General features: G+C 46.1%; 1 protein-coding gene across 1 annotated transcript in view; it reads left to right on the top strand.

The window, feature by feature from the left end:
- Nucleotides 1–17,200: 17,200 nt before the first annotated feature.
- Nucleotides 17,201–27,424, top strand: part of sytl5 (synaptotagmin-like 5) — a 338,284-nt gene continuing 328,060 nt past the window's right edge. The window contains exon 1 of the mRNA XM_072513889.1: nucleotides 17,201–17,409. The gene's annotated coding sequence lies outside the window, so the exon portion shown is untranslated. The remainder of the gene's footprint in view (nucleotides 17,410–27,424) is intronic.

The following is a 27,424-nucleotide window of genomic DNA, read 5'->3' as shown; positions in this document are numbered from 1 at the left end:
GGAGCTACCACTACCCCCCAAAACCTTTCACATTAACTCCGAAAATCTCTTCCAAAACCCCTTCAACCTTGGACACGCCCAAAACATATGTACATGGTTCGCCATTCCCCCCCCCCCCCCCAAACACACAGCCCACGCCTATCTTCCAGCCCAGAAAGAACCGACTCATCCTGGACACCGTCATGTAGGCCCTGTACACCACCTTAAATTGTCTTGCACACAATGAGGATTCATTCACCCTCCACAGAGATTCCCATCCCCCCAACGCCCCTCCCAACTCCTCCTCCCACTTGAGCCTGACCTCCTCCATGGGAGCACTCTTCTTCAGCTACTCCCCCATCCATGTCTGTAACTCTGCCCTCTGAAATTTCACCCTCAGACTGAAGCTAGTCCTGCAACACCTAGGGCAGCAGCGTCGGAAACAATGGCAACTCCTTCCTAATAAAGTTCCTGACCTGCAGATACCTGAACCTATTCCCCCCTTGGTAACTGTTATGTCTCCTCCAGCACTGCAAACTTCCCTCCCATGACAAATTCCTGGAGCATTCTATCCCCATCCACCGCCACCGACGGAACCTCGCATCTAACTCCGCCGGTGCAAACTTATGATTGCCGTAAATCGGCACCTATAATCACATGCCGTCCAATCCAAAGTGCTGCTGACACTGGTTCCAAACCATCAGTGCTGATACCACCAGGCTCGTGGAGAATATAACCTGTGAGAAACAACATTGCCCTCAAGCTGGTCCTCTTACTCGAGGCCATCTCCATCCGCTCCAAACCGACTGCTCCTTCACAGCCCATTTCCTAGCCACTGCAATATTTTCTGCCCAGTAGTATTTCAACAAGCTTGGCAACCCAACCCCCCCCCCCCCCCCCCCCCCTCCCAGCAATCCCTCTCAAAAAAACACTCCCTAACCCATGGAGCCTTCCCTACTCACACAAACCTCTAGATCATCCCTTCCTGAAAAAGGACTTAGAACAAAAATTGGGAGGTTCTGTGATACAAACGAAACCTTCGGCAGCACCGTCATCTTCACCATCTGTACCTGACCCACCAAAGACCATGGCAGCACATCCCACCTCTTAAAGCCCACCTTCATTCCCCCACCAGTTGGGCAAGTTCAGCTTGTGCTGAACCCAATTATCAAACCCCTGCCCAAACCCAAACCGACCGAACACCTTGAACAGATACGCCCATTTGACCCAATCTAACGCCTTCTCCGTGTCCATTGCCACCACCACTTCCACTTATCGGCCTTCCGAGGGCATCATAATAATATTAAGTAACCTCTGTACATTCGCCGACAACTGCCGCTATGGGCCCCCACCCCCATCCCCCCTCCCCCCCGCATACACTCCAGAACCTCCAACAACTCCTTCGCCGTAGCTGAAACCTTCAGGAACCTAGGGCACGACCATATTAAGATCTCCCCATATAGGGCAACACGGTGGAGTAGTGGTAGCACTGCAGTCTCACGGTGCCGAGGTCCCAGGTTCGATCCTGGCTCTGGGTCACTGTCCTTGTGGAGATTGCACATTCTCCCTGTATTTGCGTCGGTTTTGCCCCCACAACCCAAAGATGTGCAGGGTAGGTGGATTGAACACGCTAAATTGCCCCTTAATTGGAAAAATGAATTGGGCACTCTAAATTTTTTTTAAAAAAAGATCTCCCCATATAATCAGCCAGTGCGAGTCAAGGTCCGGAATCTTTACTGAAACCTGCCTCTCAAGATTCACACCATCCAAATTTAGGGCAGATACATTCACTCGCAAGACAGGTGTTCCCTCTAGCTTCCCATTTCCCATCCATTGCCACCACCATTTACCCTTCTCGGCCCTCCGAGGGCATCATAATAACGTTATGCAGCCTCCGTACATTTGCTGACAACAGCTGCCCCTTCACAAACCCGTTTGGTCCTCTCCTATCACTCCGGTACACAATCCTCCATCCACATCGCTAGAACCTTCGCCAACAACATTGCATCTACATTCAAAGGCGAGATCAGCGGTACAACCCACTGCTCCGGGTCTTTGTCCTCCTTTAAAATCAGCGATATCGAGCCTGAGGCGGGGGGGGGGGGGGGGGGGGGGGGGGGGGGGGGGGGGGGGCGGTGCGGCAGTGGGAAGAGAGCTCACCCCTCACCATTGACTCATTGTACATATCAACTGGCAGGGCCCCTGCTCCAACCCAAACTTCTTATAAAACTCATCCGGCCCTGGGCCTTCTCCACCTGCATCGACCCCACGCAATCCATCATCTCCTTCACCCCAATCATGGCCCCCAGTCCCTGCACCTTTGCCTCCTCAACCCACGGGATCTCCAACGCATCCAAAAATCGCCTCATCCATCCATCTCCCACGGAGGTTCTGAGTTATACAGCCTCCTATAAAGGACCTCAAAAACTCCGTTCACCCCCTCCGGCCCCAGTACCATTGTGCCCCTCTCATGTCTCACCCTTCCAATCTCTCTCGCCGCCGCCTGCTTCCTGAACTGGTACCCAAGCATCCTGGTCGCTTTCTTCCCGTACTTGTACAATCATATACATCGACTCTGTCTGCTGCTTCTGCTGCCTTGGGGAAGTGGGCAGCATAATCAAAGACCCCTCCCACCCGAATTATTCTCTCTTCCAATCTTTTCCTTCAGGCAGGAAATAGAAAAGTCTGAGAAAACGCATTAATAGGTTCAGAAACAGCTTCTTCCCCGCTGAGTGACCCTCTTATGGACTGAACTGATCTTTCTGGTGCGTGACTCACAGACAAGCAGGATACAACACCACAAACATCACCACTTCTTTGTAGAGGGCTGCCTTGATCCGATTATAACCGGCCTGCCACTTGGCCAACTATGCACCCAGGTCCTGGTAGATCCTCAGCAGGATTACTTCCCAGGTGCACTTCTTCATTTCCTTCGTCCACTTCATTATCTTCTTATTGAGAAACCGATGCACTCGCACCACCATTGCCCTCAGCGGCTCCCCCGCCTTCGGCCTCCTTCTCAGCACTCTGTGCGCTAGATCCACCTCGGGGAGGGACGGTCAGGTCAAAGACCGCTTCCCCCACCAACTTCTCAAACATGGCACACACTGTACGGCCTGCGTTTTCTCGATACCCTCAGGCAGTCCCACGATACGGAGATTCTGCCTCCGGGAAGGGATGTCGAAATCCTCCGCCTTCTCCCTCAAACTCTTTACGGTACTCCGCCACGAGCACCATTCCACCTCCAGCGAGGCCAGCCGGTCCTCATGCTCTCCAATTGACTCCTCCTTCACAGTGTCAGGGTCCCAGGTTTGATTCCTGGCTTGGGTCACTGTCTGTGCGGAGTCTTCACATTCTCCGTGTGTCTGCATGGGTTTACGCTGGGTGCTCCGGTTTCCTCCCACAGGTCCCGAAAGACATGCTGTTAGGTGAATTGGAGATTCTCAATTCTCCCTCTGTGTACCGGAACAGGTGTTGTAATATGGTGACTCGGGGATTTTCACAGTAACTTAATTGCAGTGTTAATGTAAGCCTACTTGTGACATCAATAACGATTATTATTATTATTAGTGCTATTCCCAACATTACCACTGCAGTATGGTGGTCTATGAATGTTTTTTGTCTCTTGGTGTTCTTTAACTCAACCCATACAGATTCCACATAATCTGTGCTAATACCTTTTCTCAATATTGCATCAATATATTCTTTAATCAACAATGCAACTTTAGCACCTTTTTCCTTTCATAGATACATAGAAGATAGGAGCAGGAGGCGGCCATTTGACCCTTTGAGCCTGCTCCGCCATTCGTCGCGATCATGGCTGATCGTCCAACTCAATAGCCCAATCCTGCTTTCTCCCCATAATCCTAGAGCCCATTCACCTCAAGTGCCATATTTAGCCTCCTCTTGAATGTAGTCAATGTCTTAACCTCAACTACTTCCTGTGGTAATGAATTCCACGGGTTCACCACTCTGATGCACAATCAATACTCTTGAGACCACGAGGAGTCATATCGATTCAGCTTTAATCAGATAGAACTGTACCCAGCAGCGATGTTACAGAAGTGGAGGCTGCTGGGATGGCATCGGTTCTTATACCCCGCCTCTCAGGGCGGGGCTATGTACATTGCCCAATGGTTGACCCCGTGGTCTAGCCAATGGTCATTCCTCTCTCAGGTACTGCAATACCTGGTATTACCACACACTCTTTGGGTGAAGAAATGTCTCCTCAACTCTGTCCTAAATGGTCTACCCCGAATTCTCAGACCGTGACCCCTGGTTCTGGACACATCCACCATTGGGAACATCCTTCCTGCATCTACCCTATCTAGTCCTGTTAGAATTTTATACGTCTCTATGAGATCCCCTCTCATTCGTCTGAACTCCAGTGAAAACAATCCTAACCTCGACAATCTCTCCTCATACGTCAGGCCCGCCATCGCCGGAATCAGCTTGGTAAACCTTCGCTGCACTCCCTCAAGAGAAAGAACATCCTTCCTCAGAAAAGGAGACCAAAACTGCACACAATATTCTGTCTGTCCTTCCTAAAAACTGAATCGCCCTCAATGTTTACTTCCAATCCTTGGTCACCTTGGAGCCATGTCTCTGAAATCCCCAACTATATCATACCCCCTTTACATGTATCTGCGCAGCTAATTCATCCATTTTATTTTGAATGCTGCACACATTCAAGTACAAAACCTTAAGGTTACTCCTTTTAATGTTCTTTGTCTCATCCCCACTATTTTGTTTAGTGTCATTATCTGACATAAGCCCTTGATTTCTCCGCCTATCACTTCTTATTCTTCTTGCCTTCTTTTTCCCTTGTTCTCGATTCCCCATGCTCTGAATCCTGACATAGCTTCCCACCCCCCCCTGTCATATTAGTTTAAACCGTCCCCCAACCATTCTAGCAAGTACCCCCCCCAGCCCCGGTCCTGGCCATGAATTAGACAGACTGGAGCAATATGGCATTTATCACAGGTTGGATCAAAATTTTGATAAACCTTAGATAATTTAACTTTGGATTGATGGATACGATGTAAGAGTTTAAATTGTTAAACCATGCCTTGCACAAACGGATTAGAAATGTCCATGAGAAAGAATAGACTTCCAGTTATCTTCTGATAAGTCTGAATCAAACTTTTGCTCCCAAAGACTTTTTAAGTAGAAAACGAAGGGCACTGTAGTGAAAAGATTAAAAAATATAATTTGGAATTGAGTCACCCAACAAAAAGATTTAGCTCTAATATAGTGGGGAAATATTACCACATTTTTCCGAAGTGTCAGTTCTGGTGAGAAAACTGGTGAGAATAAACTCACCAAATAATGAGCCTCTTCACCTACGTGATTCACCGCGCTCATGGCATCTTGCCTCTGATTTGCTCAGCCCGGGAAAACTTAATCTCTGCATTCAGTCGGATGTTCCTTTTAAACACATCCCTAACACGCCCCTGCTCTTATCCCAGGCCTAGTCGGGCGATGGCTGCCAGGAAGACAGCACCAGGATTTTCGGCGGGAAGGGAGCCCTTACGAAACTCTTGGGTGGTGTGGAGCAGAGGCATGGCATTCTCTACCCGTATTCCCGCAGACATCCATCAACCAAGATCAGCACCCCCTGGGAAGCAGTAGCCGCAATAGGGACTGCCAGCTCGACATAAGAGGACTGGCCAACAGTGGCAGAAGATGAAGAATGATCTTCTTTGTGAGCCAGGGTAAGTCTACCTCTTGATGTATACTGCTGCACCCCTTCACACCTCTATGGTGAACTCTCACCCAGCCACGTTACGGATTCGCAACACTTTTCATGCCACACTCCCTCCCCATGCTCCCACTCCACATGTTCCCCCTAGATGATAATCTGCTCCTCACATCCCCACTCCCATTCACGTCCCAAGCATTCCAAATGTAATTTCCATATGACCTGGCAGGATTCCCAGTTACACTCGCTCCATCTGTCTCATTGCAGGATAAACTCAAACACACCTGGCGTGAGCGGGGCATTACCTGCCAATGTCATGCCCGAGCTGAGATAGAACATAGAACATAGAAAATACAGCACAGAACAGGCCCTTCGGCCCACGATGTTGTGCCGAACCTTTGTCCTAGATTAATCATAGATTATCATTGAATCTACAGTGCAGAAGGAGGCCATTCGGCCCCCTGAGTCTGCACCAGCTCTTGGAAAGAGCACCCTACCCAAACTCAACACCTCCACCCAACACCAAGGGCAATTTGGACATTAAGGGCAATTTATCATTGGCCAATTCACCTAACCCGCACATCTTTGGACTGTGGGAGGAAACCGGAGCACCCGGAGGAAACCCACGCAGACACGGGGAGGACGTGCAGACTCCACACAGACAATGACCCAAGCCGAAATCGAACCTGGGACCATGGATCTGTGAAGCAATTGTGCTATCCACAATGCTACCGTGCTGCCCTTAAGAACAAATAAATCTACACTATATAATTTTCCCGTAATCCATGTACCTATCCAACAGCTGCTTGAAGGTCACTAATGTTTCTGACTCAACTACTTCCACAGGCAGTGCATTCCATGCCCCCACTACTCTCTGGGTAAAGAACCTACCTCTGATATCCCTCCTATATCTTCCACCTTTCACCTTAAATTTATGTCCCCTTGTAATGGTGTGTTCCACCTGGGGAAAAAGTCTCTGACTGTCTACTCTATCTATTCCCCTGATCATCTTATAAACCTCTATCAAGTCGCCCCTCATCCTTCTCCGCTCTAATGAGAAAAGGCCTAGCACCCTCAACCTTTCCTCGTAAGACCTACTCTCCATTCCAGGCAACATCCTGGTAAATCTTCTTTGCACCTTTTCCAGAGCTTCCACATCCTTCCTAAAATGAGGCGACCAGAACTGTACACAGTACTCCAAATGTGGCCTTACCAAAGTTTTGTACAGCTGCATCATCACCTCACGGCTCTTAAATTCAATCCCTCTGTTAATGAACGCGAGCACACCATAGGCCTTCTTCACAGCTCTATCCACTTGAGTGGCAACTTTCAAAGATGTATGAACATAGACCCCAAGGTCTCTCTGCTCCTCCACAATGCCAAGAACTCTACCGTTAACCCTGTATTCCGCATTCATATTTGTCCTTCCAAAATGGACAACCTCACACTTTTCAGAGTTAAACTCCAGCTGCCACTTCTCAGCCCAGCTCTGCATCCTATCTATGTCTCTTTGCAGCCGACAACAGCCCTCCTTACTATCCACAACTCCACCAATCTTCGTATTTTCTGCAAATTTACTGACCCACCCTTCAACTCCCTCATCCAAGTCATTAATGAAAATCACAAACAGCAGAGGACCCAGAACTGATCCCTGCGGTACGCCACTGGTAACTGGGATCCAGGCTGAATATTTGCCATCCACCACCACTCTCTGACTTCTATCGGTTAGCCAGTTCGTTATCCAACTGGCCAAATTTCCCACTATCCCATGCCTCCTTACTTTGTGCAGAAGCCTACCATGGGGAACTTTATCAAATGCCTTACTAAAATCCATGTACACTACATCCACTGCTTTACCTTCATCCACATGCTTGGTCACCTCCTCAAAGAATTCAATAAGATTTGTAAGGCAAGACCTACCCCTCACAAATCCGTGCTGACTATCCCTAATCAAGCAGTGTCTTTCCAGATGCTCAGAAATCCTATCCTTCAGTACCCTTTCCATTACTTTGCCTACCACCGAAGTAAGACTAACTGGCCTGTAATTCCCAGGGTTATCCCTAGTTCCTTTTTTGAACAGGGGCACGACATTCGCCACTCTCCAATCCCCTGGTACCACCCCTGTTGACAGTGAGGACGAAAAGATAATTGCCAACGGCTCTGCAATTTCATCTCTTGCTTCCCATAGAATCCTTGGATATAACCCGTCAGGCCCGGGGGACTTGTCTATCCTCAAGTTTTTCAAAATGCCCAACACATCGTCCTTCCTAACAAGTATTTCCTCGAGCTTACCAATCTGTTTCACACTGTCCTCTCCAACAATATCGCCCCTCTCATTTGTAAATACAGAAGAAAAGTACTCGTTCAAGACCTCTCCTATCTCTTCAGACTCAATACACAATCTCCCGCTACTGTCCTTGATCGGACCTACCCTCGCTCTAGTCATTCTCATATTTCTCACATATGTGTAAAAGGCCTTGGGGTTTTCTTTGATCCTACCCGCCAAAGATTGTTCATGCCCTCTCTTAGCTCTCCTAATCCCTTTCTTCAGTTCCCTCCTGGCTATCTTGTATCCCTCCAATGCCCTGTCTGAACCTTGTTTCCTCAGCCTTACATAAGTCACCTTTTTCCTCTTAACAAGACATTCAACCTCTCTTGTCAACCATGGTTCCCTCACTCGACCATCTCTTCCCTGCCTGACAGGGACATACATATCAAGGACACGTAGCACCTGTTCCTTGAACAAGTTCCACATTTCACTTGTGTCCTTCCCTGCCAGCCTATGTTCCCAACTTATGCACTTCAATTCTTGTCTGACAACATCGTATTTACCCTTCCCCCAATTGTAAACCTTGCCCTGTTGCACGTACCTATCCCTCTCCATTACTAAAGTGAAAGTCACAGAATTGTGGTCACTATCTCCAAAATGCTCCCCCACTAACAAATCTATCACTTGCCCTGGTTCATTACCCAGTACTAAATCCAATATTGCCCCTCCTCTGGTTGGACAATCTACATACTGTGTTAGAAAAGCTTCCTGGACACACTGCACAAACACCACCCCATCCAAACTATTTGATCTAAAGAGTTTCCACTCAATATTTGGGAAGTTAAAGTCGCCCATGACTACCACCCTATGACTTCTGCACCTTTCCAAAATCTGTTTCCCAATCTGTTCCTCCACATCTCTGCTACTATTGGGGGGCCTATAGAAAACTCCTAACAAGGTGACTGCTCCTTTCCTATTTCTGACTTCAACCCATACTACCTCAATAGGGTGATACTCCTCGAACTGCCTTTCTGCAGCTGTTATACTATCTCTAATTAATAATGCCACCCCCCCACCTCTTTTACCACCCTCCCTAATCTTATTGAAACATCTATAACCAGGGACCTCCAACAACCATTTCTGCCCCTCTTCTATCCAAGTTTCCGTGATGGCCACCACATCGTAGTCCCAAGTACCGATCCATGCCTTAAGTTCACCCACCTTATTCCTGATGCTTCTTGCGTTGAAGTATACACACTTCAACCCATCTCCGTGCCTGCAAATACTCTCCTTTGTCAGTGTTCCCTTCCCCACTGCCTCATTACATGCTTTGGCGTCCTGAATATCGGCTACCTTAGTTGCTGGACTACAAATCCGGTTCCCATTCCCCTGCCAAATTAGTTTAAACCCTCCCGAAGAGTACTAGCAAACCTCCCTCCCAGGATATTGGTGCCCCTCTGGTTCAGATGCAACCCGTCCTGCTTGTACAGGTCCCACCTTCCCCAGAATGCGCTCCAATTATCCAAATACCTGAAGCCCTCCCTCCTACACCATTCCTGCAGCCACGTGTTCAACTGCACTCTCTCCCTATTCCTAGCCTCGCTATCACGTGGCACTGGCAACAAACCAGAGATGACAACTCTGTCTGTCCTGACTTTCAACTTCCAGCCTAACTCCCTAAACTTGTTTATTACCTCCACACCCCTTTTCCTACCTATGTCGTTGGTACCAATGTGCACCACGGCTTCTGGCTGCTCCCCCTCCCCCTTAAGGATCCTGAAGACACGATCCGAGACATCCCTGGCCCTGGCACCCGGGAGGCAACATACCTTCCGGGAGTCTCGCTCGCGACCACAGAATCTCCTATCTATTCCCCTAACCATTGAATCTCCTACAACTATTGCTTTTCTATTCTCCCCCCTTCCCTTCTGAGCCCCAGAGCCAGACTCAGTGCCAGAGACCTGGCCGCTAGGGCCTTCCCCCGGTAGGTCATCCCCCCCAACAGCATCCAAAACGGTATACTTGTTTTGAAGGGGAACGGCCACGAGGGATCCCTGCACTGTCTGCCTGTTTGTTTTTTTCCCCCTGACTGTAACCCAGCTATTCTTGTCCTGTACCTTGGGTGTGGTTACCTCCCTGTAACTCTTCTCAATCACCCCCTCTGCCTCCCGGATGATCCGAAGTTCATCCAGCTTCAGCTCCAGTTCCCTAACACGGTCTTTGAGGAGCTGAAGTTGGGTGCACTTCCCGCAGGTATAGTCAGTGGGGACACCGGTGGTATCCCTCACCACCCACATCCTACAGGAGGAGCATGTAACTGGCCTAGCCTCCATCCCCTCTTACCTTAAAGAATATAGCTGCTGTGTGGACTAACTAGATCTCCGCCCTCCGACTCTGCTCCCAGTCAGCTACACTTCCTGTAAACACCTGGCTCTCTTTGCACTCTTTGCGGAAATGTCGGAAACAAAATGAAAGGAGCACCTTACTCCCTCCTCACCTAACTCCCTCGGTCACCAAACTCTCACTATCGCACTCAAAAAGCACCAAATTCAGCACTCCCTCGGTCACCAAACTCTCACTATCGCACTCAAAAAGCACCAAATTCAGCACTCAGTGCAAACAAGGTCTGCACTGTAGGGGATCACTTTTATACTGTGAATCTAGCCTCTGAAAAACTGGCCTAATCCAATTAACTAATTAACAAGCTCCAGCTGCAAGTGCCTAGAAGTAGAAGCCTGTTTAAAGCTGATTGAAAATTCACCTTCTTCTAAACCAAACAGCAACTTTTAAGTTAATTAACTAAATAAAAGAAAGACTAAACTTTAGATAAAAATGAAGCCTTATACTCCCTCGGTCACCAAACTCTCACTATCGCACTCAAAAAGCACCAAATTCAGCACTCAGTGCCCAATGCCCTTTGAAGAGAGAGTCCTTGAGCTGGTAGGTGAGGAGCAGGACTGCACCTGTGAGGGCGAAGTGAGGGCAGCAGGCAAAAGTGAGAATTGTCAAAACATGTACTCATGGTGCAAGCTCGTTCTCCCATCATTTATCCCCCATGTGGAATGGATGCCAACTGGCTTCCCTTGCAGGTAAATTAGACAACCAGCCCAGACCATCCTTGCGTCCTCTGCAGACCAGAGATCCAAGCAGCTCCAAGGGGGACATCACAGAGAGGAGCATCAAAGTGGCATCACATCTGTCATTCGCATCCTCCAACAGCGCAGATACTCACACCTTGGTGGGATTAACCAGTAGGCATGCTTCTGGATTTCTAATTCTGTGAGCACCTCACAGCTGAAGATCCACAGCAGGCAGAGGAAGGAAGATCCCAAGGAACCCACATCCTTTTGTACAAGGCTTTCTTCAATCTCAGAAAAGTCCTTTGACTCAGTAAATTGAACTGTCCTTTGGATTTTGCTACAGTGATATGGGTGACTTGCTAAATTCACAAACATTACCCCTCTCCTAAATGATATTATGCTAAACAGCTGGCTTGTAATGCAGAACAAGACAAGCAGTGCGGGTTCAATTCCCGTACTGGCATCCACGAACAGGCGCCGGAATGTGGCGACTAGGGGCTTTTCACAGTAACTTCATTGAAGCCTACTTGTGACAATAAGCGATTATTATTATTCTTCATCACCTCCATCTGCTTTGCGAATTCCGCAACCATCATCTTGGTCATCTTTTCTGCCGTGAACAGTGCGGCCCCGCCCAGCGACCCAGCCTCCGCCATCCTTCCAGTTGCCGAGCAGACCCACTCAACGGCAAACCTTCATTCGTCCCCTTCTTCACAACAGCTTTCCTTTATTAGCACACTGGGCTAAATCGCTGGCATTTAAACCAGACCAAGGCAGGCCAGAAGCACGGTTCAATTCCCGTACCAGCCTCCCCGAACAGGCGCCGGAATGTTTCGACTAGGGGCTTTTCACAGTAACTTAATTGAAGCCTACTTGTGACAATAAGCGATTTTCATTTCATTTCATTTCGGTTTTGGTCATCCTTCTTCCTTATGTGTCCTGCACTTATTTTAACCAAAAATTGCCCCCGGGACTCGGCATTAAATTCTAAAAAAATCAAGCCTCGAGCAGGAGCCATCCAACGTGCGACCTCCTCCTACATGCCACCACCGGAAGTATATATGCTTGGGATTTTGATTTCTTGAAATCATACCTTTTAAAAAATAAATTTAGAGTACCCAATTCATTTTTCCAATCCACCTAACCTGCACATATTTGGGTTATGGGGGTGAAACCCATACAAACACAGGGAGAATGTGAGAACGCCACATGGAGAGTGACCGGGGCCAGGATCGAACCTGGGATCCTGGCGCCATGAGGCAGCAGTGCTAACCACTCCGCAACCATGCTGCCCTTCTTAAAATCATACCTGACACTAAACTCAAGTCTATTCAGCAGTAGTTCTCCTTATGCTTCTTTACGGTGCTGAAGCTCAGACAACTAATAGACACCATATCAAGGCCCCAGCACAGCATCATCAACATTGGCTTAGAAGGATTTTGTGAAATAGGTCGGAGGATAAAATAACAAATTTGTGTGTCCTCCAAGACAAAGCTATGCCGAATATAGAGGCCATGAGATTCTCACATCAACTGAGTGGACGGACATGACGCCAGAATGCTTGCATCAAGACTGCTCAAACAGGTGCTCTACTCGGAGCTATGCCGGGGAACATATTAACACATGGGAGAAAGGAATTGCTTTGAAGACAATCTCAAAGCCTTTATGAACATACTTATGAATATCTGTTCTAGCAACATCAACATATGGGAAGAATTGACCGAAATGGTGATCCATCATCACAAATGGTTTCAAGATCATTCAATTAACAAGTGCAGTCCTGGCAAAATGACGAGGGAGATGGAATGAGGGGCAGCCTTTCAAAGTGTCATGTGAGAGTACCTTTAAGAAATGGGTGTTTGTAAATGGGTGTGTATATAAATATCTGTAGTGAGAGTACCTTTAAGAAATGGGTGTTTATTACTGCAGTGATGTCAGAGAGTGGGTGGGGCTGGGCTGTCTGTCAGCTTTTTACTTTCTATCTCTTTCGTGTTCAAGCTGCTTTAATTCTTTCTCATGTTCCATTTGTTTAATTTGTAACTGAATTTTTGCCATTTCCAATGAGTCAAACTGTATCTCAGGCAACTTTAAATGCTTAGCCACCACCATAATTACCTCACCTTTTCGCAAAACCTTTAACCTTAGGTTTAACTTCACTACTGAGAAGTTACCATGATGAAATCAGCAAATGGACACTCATACGCTTGCAGAGATTCACACACATCCTGCTGTGATTGCAGCTACTCCAAAACTAAAATGAAACCAAACCCACCCTGCAGCAAAAAGCCTAAAGCGAAAGTAAAAAGCTGACAGACAGCCCAGCTCTAACCCACTCTCTGACATCACTGCAATAATAAACACCCATTTCTTAAAGGCAATGTTAACTCCAAATCTAACAGACTGCTTTTAGTCTCTGTCCGTAAGGTACTGCGTGTGGCCGACTCCACCCCCAAAATCTTCAGAGCCTCTGAAAGAGCCATTGTCCACAACACTCTCCCTACTTAAACTAAAATACCACACCTGAAAAGCAACCACAATATGCTCACCCCTCACTGTCTATAAGTTCACTAAGCCAATCCAATAGATTATCCCCTCGAGCCCCCAATTTGTTATGGGCCAGGGTTTAGAGAACGCCAAAGTGTATTGTGGAGTTCACCTGACCCACAAATTTTAATAGATTGTGGTATGGGGAGCACATGGCCCACTCTACAGGTGTGGTACAGCAGAAATGGAAAAGTATTTTTTAAAGCAAAACAATGTTTATTCTATGAACTCAAGTTAACCTTTTTAAAACATACAGTGAACATCTTAGCAACCATTAATTCAAATACAACCCCCAAAGAATACAAAACTAAGTAATCCTTTAAGCTTTCCTTTTAACATCCATGAGATTTAAAAACAAAACCTTCAACCTTAGGTTTAACTTCACTACTGAGAACAGTTACCATGTTGGAATCAGCAAATGGACACTCATACGCTTGCAGAGGTTCACACACATACTGCTGTGATTGCAGCTACTCCAAAACTAAAATGAAACCAAACCTACCCTGCAGCAAAAAGCCTAAAGCAAAAGTAAAAAGCTGACAGACAGCCCAGCTCCACCCACTCTCTGACATCACTGCAGTAATAAACACCCATTTCTTAAAGGTACTCTCACTACAGATACTTATATACACAACCATTTATAAACACCCATTTCTTAAAGGTACTCTCACATGACAGAAGCAACAATTCATCACCATCCCTACCTTTTGACAACTATGTCTTTACTATGGGCGAGCTGCAAGGCTTTTTCATAGATTTCATAGACTTTACAGTGTGGAAAGAGGCCATTCGGCCCATCGGGTCTGCACCAGCTCTTGGAAAAAGCACCCGCTTAAGCCCACACCATCACCCCATCCCCGTAATCCAGTAACCCCACCTAACCAAAGGGCAATTTAGCATGGCCAATCCACCTAACCTGCACATCTTTGGACTGCGGGTGGACACTGGGAGAACATGCAAACTCCGCACAGACAGTGAGCCAAGCCGGGAATCAAACCTGGGACCCTGGAGCTATGAAGCAACTGTGATAACCACTGTGCTACCGTGCCACCCTACTGCAGCCTATGATAGGACTCATTTGCCATCTACAAACCCACAGTCAACACTAACATTTCATTTCCACCCAGCTACCTGCAAGAAGAAAATCATCCTTAACATGAGGGATTACCAATAGAGAGCTTATAGTAGCTGAGAAAATGTGAGAACTGTTCCATTTTCCAACAAATGAAGAGAACAATCAGTGTAAGTGTAAAGTAAAGTTGCCATTGTCCCAGATGACCATGGGCTGCTTTCCCCTTTGAGGGAGAGAGCTGACTTGTGGTGATTTAACCTGAGGATCATCATACCTCAGGCGAGGGGCAAGGTTGAGAAGGCAGGGCATTCATGAATAACCTCAGTTACACTCAGCGCAGCATAAATCTCCACCACACACTGTTAACTATTACAATTCCACAGCTCTTCCCTGAGGCTTTCTCTATCTGGATGATGCTCTGTAACAAGGCTGAAATAAGAAATATTTTCATTGAGAGTTCCTATCTCACTTGACAGCTTCAGGCCAATCCAAATCAAAAAACCTGCTCTGAAAACTCTGCTCATATTTTGAAAGCTGTGACAAATTCCACCACAACATCAGAGACAATAAACAACAATCTAACATAATCAAAAATGTTCTCAATAAAATAATCCCCAACAGTCTAAAAACAACTCAAGTCAGCCTTTCCCCCAATGTTAATAGATCAATTCTTCTTTGGGCCATACCCTATCATTGAAACATGTTTCATTGAAGTCCATCCATTAGCTTTTGAGATAGTGGCCCATGGGTTCCAATCTCGGGGAGTGGGGGGGGGGGGGGGCGTTATACACAGAAGATACCCCAGAAGATGCACAGCGAGACCCCCTGGAAGTCCACACACAAGGATTGCATGGCAATTGCCCTGGAAATTTAAACTCCCAACGGCAATTACTCTGTACTTGGAATCATCTGATAACTCCAATTTAGATGGGGGACTTCAGACATTTCTGATTGTCTTTGAAGAATTGTTACCCAAGAAAAGTTCAAAGAATTAGAACTCCTGGATAACTATAGTACTGATTCCTCTCCCCCCCCCCCCCCCCCCCCCCCTCCACCCTGGACTGGAGTTCCAAGATAACCTCCCGACTCCACACCCTTGCTACATCAATCCAACTACCCTCCCAAATCCCCAACTACTTCCCTGTCTCAACTGCCTCCTGACATTAAATGAAGTGGGGTGAGAACCCAACAGCGATTGCCGCTCCTCAGAAGTTCTGGGCTAATTTGTTTACTAACAAACAGGGTGAACATATTATCTGTGCAGTGGGGGAAGTAAAATTATTTTCAGTCAAGATTCCCTTCCTCCCTCAGTCTCTGCAGAGCAAGGTCTCATCCTTCATGTTTTCAAACCCCATCCCAACTCCTTGTGCCTTTCTTTCTGATTTAAGCACCTTCTTGCCCTCCCTCCATTTCCATTCTCCTATCCACCTTCGTCCCTCAACACCCCCACTCTACCAACCCTTCAACGTTGACTCGACTCTTCTGCTGTCGAACTCAGACGACACCATCTCTTTCTTGCAGAGCCCCCCCAATTCCCCAAATTGCATCCAAAATTCTGCCTCCCACATCCTATTCCACACCCATCAACCCCCTCCTTGTTTACAATTCCCACCGATATTTATGCTTCACCCTGACTCTTACTACTTGTGTGTCCTGTACATTCCTGGGTCCTGTGGAATTCCATCCCTAAACCCTTCAGCTTCTCCACCTCCATTCCCCCTTTCAAACCCGCCTCCTTAAAACCCAGCCCTGACCAAGCGTTTGCTCATTCTTCCATTTTTATTATAACTGTATATTTTTCAACATAAATTGCAATATGGTGTGTCCAAAAAATAAAACAAGCGCATTCTGCAAATTAAAGTGAAAGTTGTGATGACAATTATGAATAATTTTGAAAACGGAACGATACATGTAGACTTCTTCAGTCTAGACTCTGGAAGATGTTAAATTTTGATGGCAGAACTAGATGTAAATACTGACTCGGGAATCATCGCTGGAAACTGAAGTTGATGTAGAGGAACACCTTGAAATTGTTGCAACAATGCAAATCTTCAGTGCGATATCGAATTAGAATAATTGCGGGAAACAATTAAGACTTCCACTTGGGGAAAACCTCTGCTTTTAGTCCCGGCAGGCTTATGAGATTTATAATTTATGCTCTTGTCAATTACAACATTTGATCAAATTCAAGAAGCAGAGGGGCAGCAGGGTGACACAGTGGTAGCACTGCAGTATCACGGCGCTGAGGTCCCAGGTTCGATCCTGGCTCTGGGTCACCGTCCCTGTGGAGTTTGCACATTCTCCCGTGAGTTTCACACCCACAACCCAAAGATGTGCAAGGTAGGTGGATTGAACACGCTAAATTGCCCCTTAATTGGAAAAAATGAATTGGGTACTCTAAATTTATTTAAAAAAAAGAAGCAACACATCTAGCTCCACCAAAACACGAGACTAAAGTTTTGAATATCTCGCCCAAGACCAGTAGGATTGCTCGTTTCCTGTTTGAGTCCTGGCTTCTCCGCCGCGGTGAGGACCCGCCCCTTTGAAGGCTGAGACGTCCAGCTGTCGGGAGGTTGGTGTTCGGGCCGGTGTGAAAGCAGGAACACGGAAGAGGAATAAAAGCAATCGGCAGCTGTTTCAATTTAACCCCCAAGACCTCCCGTCACCGTCATCAGCATCCAGAGCTGCAAGTAGCCAGTGAGAGAAAACAGAGGGCTGGATCCAGTGGCGGAGTCTGGCTGCACACACAGCACTGCGTTATAAGGTAAGACGTCTGTCTATATGGGAACTGGGCACTATTTGATTCATGCAGGCAGGAGTGTAAGCAGTTCTTGCACAACACGTATTGGATCGACCTAGTTCATTCAGGGTGTGGAACTAATTGTGGGAGAGAGAGAGAGCAGAGGCAGCACGATGGTCTCTGTTTTCTTGCCATCATCACAGTCAACATTGATGCTAGTGACAGGGTTGGCAGGGTGACGGGGTAGACCTTCTACCTTGAGCTGTAGGTTGAGAAATTCGAAGTAGGTGGATTTTGGGGTCCTCGTAAAATGGGCACGAATCTAGATCTCTTAAACACTCTGGCGGCAAACGTGATTCCTTGTTTGTTTTGAAAGTGTGCTCTGATCAGAGCTGTTGCGAAGAAAATCTTAGGGCTGGTGTTAAGATGTTGCACATATTGCAACATCGTTTCCCGGAGCAGCGAGTGAGAGAGTCCGTCTGGTGGAGGAGGACAGGGCAGGAACATCCCTTGGACATTGTCCGTCCCGTTGAGTCCTCTGACAGGCTTCAGTCTGGAGGTGGCTATTTGTTGCTTGATACCAACCGACGCTGCCAAATAAATCCCAGCACAAAATTCAGAAGTGGCTAAAGGAGCTGCAGCCTGAGTTGTGTGAGGACGCTGGGGGAGCACTGCTGCTTTACCCGCGGCTGTTACGTCGCTCCCGTTGCTGCTTCCTGGCGAGCTTTCCTGCTATCGTTTTCTTACTGTTCTTTCTGATTTTCTCCTGCCTGTACAAACTCTACAGGTAAATCTGCTGTAAATATTCTGCTTCAATGTTATTTTCGTTAAAAAATGCCGCCCGCAACGAATTCAGGTTTAAGGTTTAGTGATTAAATGAAGGTGTGCAAGGATATTTTTTAAAGTTGGAAATGTGCAGAAAGCTCCAAAATCTGTAAAACGAATAAGTCAGATTGATGGTTTTGTTTGCAGACCATTGGTTAGAACATCCCAATCGTCTTTTCTCTTTCCAGATCTTGATGGAGTCACAGTCTACATCTTTCCCTCGGTTAATACTTTCAATGTGTTCCTGAAAAGGTGTGCTAAACTAAAACAAAAATCACTTTTCCCATTAGGAAGCATACTAGGGGGGGGGGGGGGTGTTATGTTCCTGACTTGTAATTTTTAGATTACAAACCTTTTGACTGCCTTGAAAATAAAATCATTAGTCCCCACTCCTCTTTCTACCGGCACAGTAGTGCTGCCTCAGCGCCGAGGACCCATGTTCGATTCTGGCCTTGGGTGACTCTGCATGTAGTTTGTATGTTCTCCCTGTGACTGTGAGGGTTTCCTCCAAGTGCTCCAGGTTTCTCCCACAGTCCAAGGATGTGCAAATTAGGTGGATTAGCCATGCTAAATTGCCCCTTAATGTCCAAAGATGTGCATGTTCGGGGGATTGGGATTGATCAATGCGTGGGATTCTGGGGATAGGGCGAAGGAGTGGCCTGGGTGGAAGCTTCTTTCAGAGGGTCGGTGCAGACTCGATGGGCCAAATGGCTTATTTCTGCACTGTAGCGATTCCATGGATACTTCTTACTCTTTCTTCTCAGTTTCCTGCCTCCCTTTCGCCAACTCCTGCTTGCTGCTTTGATCCCAACCTTTCTGCTTACCACCTCTCCTGTCCTCCTCTCTGCTTCGCATTTGCTGCTTCCTGCTTGCCCCTCTCCTGATCCATCGCAGCCTCCCCCTCACCACCTCACTCTTGAGCCCTCACTAAAAGCAAGTACTCAAGAGAGGTGAGGCGAGGAGGTTGAGATAGTATTGGTGAGCAGGAACTAGTGAGTGAGAGGGGGTCATGCGGTTGGGATGGGGCAATGAGCAGCAAATAGAAAGCAGATAGCAGTGAATAGGAGGGAATGAGATCATTGGGAGAGGTGGCATGGTGGGAGAGAGTAAGGGAGTTGGGAGAGATGAGGAGCGGGAGAGAGTAACGGAATTGGAAGAGGTGGCAAGTGGGAGGGAGTGGGAGAGCTGGTGAGTTGGAAGAGGTGGCAAGTGGGAGGGAGTAAGGGACTTGGGAGAGCTGGTGAGCAGATGAGGTTAAGGGGGATGGGAGAGGTGATGAGTCAGGGAAAGTAAGAGGATTGGGAGAGATGGTGAGTGGGAGAGAATAAGGGGGTTGGGAGTTGTGGTGATTGGGAGCGAGTAAGGGGGTTAGGAGAGTTGGTCAGCAAGAGAGTAAGGGTCGGGAGAGCTGGTGAATGAGAGGGAGTCAGTGGTCAGGAAAGGTGGCGAGCAAGGTCGTAGGAAGGGTTTAACGAAACAGACTGAGCATGTGTGGTAACTGTGCTAAAACTAAAATGGAGGCCATGACTGACAGTAATATTCAGCTAAGCTCCCTAATTTATAACCGCACTAAAACAAAAATGCATTATTAGAATACACTTTAAACAGGGGATATCTATATATCTATATTTTCAGCATGTTTATTCCAGATTTCCGATGCTAGCAGTTAAAAATAAATAAATTTATTCCCCTGCATCACGTGTAACAACGTGATATTCACATTGTGCTGTTCACAACCACTGGATATCAGACATCCTAAAGCACTTCAGCCAGTGAAGCACTTTTGAAGTGCTGCTACAGTAGTAATGTTGGAAATATGACACAGCAAGATCCCACACTCAGCAATGTGATAATGTCCAGGAGGGGAGGTGGTGGCATAGTGGGCATTGTCACTGGCCTAGTAATCCAGAGATCGAGGGTAATGCTCTGGGGATACAGGTTCAAATCCCACCACTGAAGGAATCTGGAGTTGAAGATTAAGGGGCGGTATGGTGGCACAGTGGTTAGCACTGCTGCCACAAGGTCCCGGGCACTGCCCATGTGGAGTTTGCACATTATCCCCGTGTCTGCTTGGGTCTCACCCCCCACACCCAAAGATGTGCAGGGTAGGTGGATTGGCCACACTAAATTACCTTAATTGGAAAAAAAAAAGAAAAAATAAGTTTAAAAAAAAAAAAGTTAATGATGACCATTGTTGATTGTTGTAAAAACCCATCTGGTTCGCTGACATCCTTTAGCGAAGTAAACCTGCTTGGTCTGGCCTACATTTGACTCCAGACCCACAGCAACATGGTTGACTCTTTACTGCCCCCTCCAGGGCAATTAGGGATGGCCAATAAATGTTGCTCCAGCCAGCGACGCCCACGTTCCATGGACAAATATATTTTTAAAAATCTGTTGTTGATTGAGGGTTAAATATTGGCCAAAGTTAATTCCCATGTTCTTTTTCAAATGGGACTCCTCAGTAGTGCTCGTGAGTGTCAATCTTGATTGTATTGTTCAAATCCTGTAATTGGACTACTTCAATCTACAATATTCTGACTTCGAGGCAAGAGTGTTGTTCTTTACAAGTAAAATATTGTTAAATGAAACATAATAAATCTTACACAGAGCTAGATCAAAGAATGTGCTATAGATCTGATTATTGCACAAAACTATTTTCTTTTAAATGCCATTATAATGTACACCAGGATGTGGTGGTAGCAATGTAGCAGGTACACGTGTCTCAGGGCACTCATCCTAGTAATTACTTACAATGTTTGCAAAGAGCAAATAGAAATTTTCCTAGCAGATGGTGGCCAGCTCTGCATTTGGGCTTCTGCATGCAAGGGAGAGAGTTTTATGTTCTTGAGAGAATTTTACATGGAGTAGAAATGGAGCGTGAAACTTCACTGCTGGTATTCCCTATGGATTTCTCAGATTGATAGAGTATGTTATGGCCTAGCTGCGGCAATTGTTGTTTTCAGGACACAAATAGTATCTTCAGTACATGTTCGATTTTCATCATTAAATCGCCTAAATTGTAACACAAAGGTTCCAAGATGGCGCCGGAGCGAGGCGACTCTCTGTGAGCTCTCCCAAACAGATCCACTTTTTTCTTTTATTCCCTTTCCTTCTCATGTACTTAATGATCTGTTGAGCTGCTCGCAGAAAAATACTTTTCACTGTACCTCGGTACACGTGACAATAAACAAATCCAATCCAATTCCATTATCCCGTGCTTCCATTAGGGAACCGCTCTTGCAAGATGTGTGGATTGGTGAATCAAGATGACTGCAATCACCATGAATGCACCTCCCTTACTCGGAATCAAGATTGATGAAGAACCCCTACGGTCTGCATTTTCATGCTGGTTTTAATGAGAAAAATTGTTATAGAGTCATAGAGATTTACAGCATGGTAACAGGCCCTTTGGCCCAACTTGTACATTCCTCCCAGTTTTTACCACTAAGCTAGTCCCAATTGCCTGCATTTAGCTCATATCCTTCTATACCCATCTTACCTATATAACTGTCTAAATGCTTTTTAAAAGACAAAATTGTACCTGCCTCTACCACTGCCTCTGGCACCTCGTTCTAGACACTCACCACCCTCTGTGTGAAACAATTGCCCCTCTGGACTCATTTATATTGCTCTTCTCTCACCTTAAATCTATGCCCTCTCGTTTTAGACTCCCCTACCTTTGGAAAAAGATGTTGACTATCTACCTTATCTATCCCTTCATTATTTTATATACCTCTATAAGATCAACCCTAAGCCTCCTAAGCTCCACAGGGAAAATGTCCCAGTCTATCCAGTCTCTCCTTGTAACTCAAACCATCAAGTCCCGGTAGCATCCTAGTAAATCTTTTCTGCACTCTTTTTCTAGTTTAATAATATCCTTTCTATAATTGTCCATAGGATGAAACATGTCTATTTCGAAATAGAAACCGGGGAGGGAAGACAAGGGTGAATAACCTTAACATTTGAGCAGGAGCAGTCTTGAGTGAAATTAAAAAGCACTTCTCTACCCTGAGAAAATCTGGAACACTGTACCCTGAAATGTTTCTGGGGACATATGTCAAGATAATCAGGCCAGATGATCAAGGGATACGGATCAAAAATGGATCTGTTTGAATGGCGGAACAGACTCAAAAGGGTTTATAGGTACTCCTGTTCCGATGAGACCGGACAGCATATCACTTTGCATCTGAAAGAAAGTGATAGGTCAAAATTAACTGGGTTGTACAAAGAACAATTGGGCTTTGGGATTTTATATCAATGATATTGTGACCATGTTCTGATGAAAGATCACCATACGGGCATTAGATTTGGTTCTATCTCCAGGTATGCTGCCTGGCCTACTGCATTTTTCCAGCATTTTCCATTTAAGTTTTGGGTTTTCAACATCCACCGTATTTTGCTTTTTTATTTTATGATCAAATTGACTTTATTTGTGTAAATGGAAACCTGATGCTGGAAATCTCAATCTTTATATCTCCAGCCAATTTTACTTGTTTACTTGAGTGCTTTTATCTTGACATGCAATTTACTTGCATGCCGTATGCTCTTATCTTGACATTTATTTTTAAGCACATAATTATTATAAAGGTAAACATAATGTTAGGTTTATCTATCTGTTGCTGCATGAATTTACCTACTTATCAACTAAGCTGTTCGTTCATTAACAAGACACAATGTTTACTAATATTATACAGAAGTTTGAGAACACGCACAAACAGACTCAAAAACAACTTCTTCTCCGCTGTTACTAGACTCCTAAACGACCCTCTTATGGACTGACCTCATTAACACTACACCCCTGTATGCTTCACCCGATGCCGGTGTTATGTAGTTACATTGTGTACCTATTATGTATTTTCTTTTATTTCCTTTTATTTTCATGTACGTAATGATCTGTTGAGCTGCTTGCCGAAAAATACTTTTCACTATACCTTGGTACACATGACAATAAACAAAATCCAAATCCCAGTATTTACTGATAGTCAAAATGTGACAAAAAATCCTTTTCCTTTCAAATTTTTAATATAGTTTTACTTGAGGGAATTTGTTCCATATTAAAAGGTCATGTTCTTTCCTGTCTTCTTTGAAAATAGAAATTGTGGTTCTGTGTAATAGCAATCTGATAGATCAGTTCAACGTGATAACCTAAAGCTGGGGAGATAAAGCCACAAGGAAATGTTGAACTGGCAGTAATTCTCTTGGTACACAGAATCAAATAACTTACAATTATATATGACCTTTCACCTCAGAATTTCACCAAGTGCTAAATAGCCAACATTTTACCTTTTGAAATGTCGATGTAAATGGGAGCTAGATTGCACAAAGTAAGGTTCCACAACCACAAATTAGATAACTGACCACACAATCTGTTGAATGGCATTGGTCGAGGGACAATAGGAGGATTACCCTGCGCTGAATGGGTTTGAACTCATTACCGACTGACTGCAACACAGGGTGCTTCTGAGCGATGGCAGAATAATTCACAGAATTTTCAGCTTTCTTTATTGGTCTATGATTTGCTGCTCAAAATAACAAAAGCTTATGGTGTTCATTTGAGAAATTAAGAATTTAGACATACAGTGCAGAAGAGGTCCTTCGGTCCATCGAGTCTGCACCGATGCATAAAAGGCCCTGACCTGCACACCTAATCCCACTTGCCAACACTTAGCCCATAGCCATGAATGTTATGGCGTGGCAAGTACTCATCCAGGTACTTTTTAAAGGATGTGAGACATCCCGCCTCTACCACCCTCCCAGGCAGTGCATTCCAGACCATCACCACTCTCTGGGTAAAAACGTTTTTCCCCAAATCCCCCTCGAAACCTCCCATCCATCACTTTGAACTTGTGTCCCCTCATAACTGACCTCAAACTAAGGGGAGCCTATCCACCTTGTCCATGCCCCTCATAATCTTGTAAACCTCTATGAGTTCACCCCTCAGTCTTCTCTGTTCCAGAGAAAGCAACCCAAGCCTATCCAACCTCGCTTTATAATTGAAATGTTCCATCCCAGGCAACATTCTGGTGAATCTTCTCTGCACCCCGTCCAGTGCAATCACATCCTTCCTATAATGTGGCGACCAAAATCGCACACAGTACTCCAGCTATGGCCTCACCAAGTTCTATACAACTCCAACATGACCTCCCTGCTTTTGTAATCTATGCTACAATTAACCTGTGCTCCGATTGATAAAAGCGAGTGTCCCACATGCCTTTTTCACCACCTTATTAACCTGCCCTTCTGCCTTCAGAGATCTATGGACAAACACGCCAAGGTCCCTTTGTCCTTCGGAACTTCCCAGTGTCAGACCTTTCATAGTATACTTCCTTGTTAAATTACTCCTTCCAAAGTGTATCACCTCACACCTTTCAGGGTTAAATTCCATCTGCCACTTATCCACCCATTTGACCATCCCGTCTATATCTTCCTGTCACCCATGACACTCAACTTCATATGCATTTCCTTTGTTGTTATGCTTTAATGGCAATTACATTGTCAAACAGGTGTTGGGTATTTATACAGCTATAAATGGGCATAGCTGGATTATTAAATTTCCTTTGATGTTCTGATTTCTGTGACAGTGCCCCTCCAGGGCTATCACCCCCCCCCCCCCCCCCTCCAAATGCATTTATTGATTTATTCGAAAGAGTGTCCTGCAGAGGGATAGACAGTCTTGCCCTGCCAAGTCAGATATTTTATTATTGGGCCGCTAACATGGAGAAGATGGTGCGGGGACCTGTGTCTACCTGGTTGCAGATGGTGCCTGAGTCAGGTAGAGGGTCTAGTTTGGGGGCATTGGTGATGGCCTCTCTTCCATTTGCTCTGACAAAGTACTTGTCAAGCCCGGTTGTTGTCTCCATTTTAAATATATGGAGGCACCTCAGTCAACATTTCAAGCTGGAGTCATTGTCAAGGCTGGCCCCTATTTGTATTAACCACCTGTTCTAGCCAGCACGGTTGGATGCTACGTTTGGGGTATGGAAGGGGAAAGAGCTGGAGGGAGTGTGTGATCTCTTTCTTGAGGGGTAGTTTCCTAGCCTGGAAGAATTGAAAGAAATTTGGGCTCTTGGGAATTTAGGTACCTTCAGGTACAAAATTTTGTTTGATGGATGTTTCCGGCATTCCCGGTGGCACCGCCATCTTCCCTGCTAGAGGGAATCCTTTTTTGTTTGGGGTCGGAAGAAGGTAGTCCATCTGGCATATATAGATGAATTCTGGGGGAGGACTTGATCCCGGCAGAGGGGGTGAAGGCCAAATGGGAGGAGGAGCTGGAGCCTATATCGGAGGAGGAGTGACGCCCTCTGTAGGGTGAACGCCACATTATCATGTGCGAGGCTGAGCCTGATCCAGCTCAAGGTAATGTTTAGGGTGCACCTTACTGCTGCCAAAATGAGTTGTTTCCCTATGGGGGTTGAGGATAGGTGCAAGCGCTTTTAGAGGGGGCCCGCTAATCTTGCACACACGTTCTGGTCCTGTCCCAAGGTTGTGGAGTTTTGGGACTCCTTTTCCAGCACTATGTCAGCGTTCCTGAACATTGAGCTGGAGCTCTGTCCTTTTAGCTGCTATATATGTGGTCTTGAATGTGCCGGAGCTGTGGACGGGCACGAGGGCAGATGTCCTTGCCTTTGCGTCATAGAACATATAGAACATAGAAAATACAGCACAGAACAGGCCCTTCGGCCCACGATGTTGTGCCGAACCTTTGTCCTAGATTAATCATAGTTTATCATTGAATTAACAGTGCAGAAGGAGGCCATTCGGCCCTTTGAGTCTGCACCGGCGCTTGGAAAGAGCACCCTACCCAAACTCAACACCTCCACCCAACACCAAGGGAAATTTTGGACATTAAGGGCAATTTATCATTGGCCAATTCACATAACCTGCACATCTTTGGACTGTGGGAGGAAACCGGAGCACCCGGAGGAAACCCACGCAGACACTGGGAGGACGTGCAGACTCCGCACAGACAGTGACCCAAGCCAGAATCGAACCTGGGACCCTGGAGCTGTGAAGCAATTGTGCTATCCACAATGCTACCGTGCTGCCCTTAAGAACAAATAAATCTACACTATATCATTTTACCGTAATCCATGTACCTATCCAATAGCTGCTTGAAGGTCCCTAATGTTTCCGACTCAACTACTTCCACAGGCAGTGCATTCCATGCCCCCACTACTCTCTGGGTAAAGAACCTACCTCTGATATCCCTCCTATATCTTCCACCTTTCACCTTAAATTTATGTCCCCTTGTAATGGTTTGTTCCACCCGGGGAAAAAGTCTCTGACTGTCTACTCTATCTATTCCCCTGATCATCTTATAAACCTCTATCAAGTCGCCCCTCATCCTTCTCCGTTCTAATGAGAAAAGGCCTAGCACCCTCAACCTTTCCTCGTAAGACCTACTCTCCATTCCAGGCAACATCCTGGTAAATCTTCTTTGCACCTTTTCCAAAGCTTCCACATCCTTCCTAAAATGAGGCGTCCAGAACTGTACACAGTACTCCAAACGTGGCCTTACCAAAGTTTTGTACAGCTGCATCATCACCTCACGGCTCTTAAATTCAATCCCTCTGTTAATGAACGCGAGCACACCATAGGCCTTCTTCACAGCTCTATCCACTTGAGTGGCAACTTTCAAAGATGTATGAACATAGACCCCAAGATCTCTCTGCTCTTCCACATTGCCAAGAACTCTACCGTTAACCCTGTATTCCGCATTCATATTTGTCCTTCCAAAATGGACAACCTCACACTTTTCAGGGTTAAACTCCAGCTGCCACTTCTCAGCCCAGCTCTGCATCCTATCTATGTCTCTTTGCAGCCGACAACAGCCCTCCTCACTATCCACAACTCCACCAATCTTCGTATCGTCTGCAAGTTTACTGACCCACCCTTCAACTCCCTCATCCAAGTCATTAATGAAAATCACAAACAGCAGAGGACCCAGAACTGATCCCTGCGGTACGCCACTGGTAACTGGGATCCAGGCTGAATATTTGCCATCCACCACCACTCTCTGACTTCTATCGGTTAGCCAGTTCGTTATCCAACTGGCCAAATTTCCCACTATCCCATGCCTCCTTACTTTCTGCATAAGCCTACCATGGGGAACCTTATCAAATGCCTTACTAAAATCCATGTACACTACATCCACTGCTTTACCTTCATCCACATGCTTGGTCACCTCCTCAAAGAATTCAATAAGACTTGT

The sequence above is a fragment of the Scyliorhinus torazame genome, chromosome 8 (genome assembly GCF_047496885.1).
Source record: "Scyliorhinus torazame isolate Kashiwa2021f chromosome 8, sScyTor2.1, whole genome shotgun sequence".
Classification (NCBI taxonomy): Eukaryota; Metazoa; Chordata; class Chondrichthyes; order Carcharhiniformes; family Scyliorhinidae; genus Scyliorhinus; species Scyliorhinus torazame.
The sequence above is the reverse complement of the archived record's forward strand: the minus strand, read 5'-3'. Positions and strand labels throughout refer to the sequence as shown.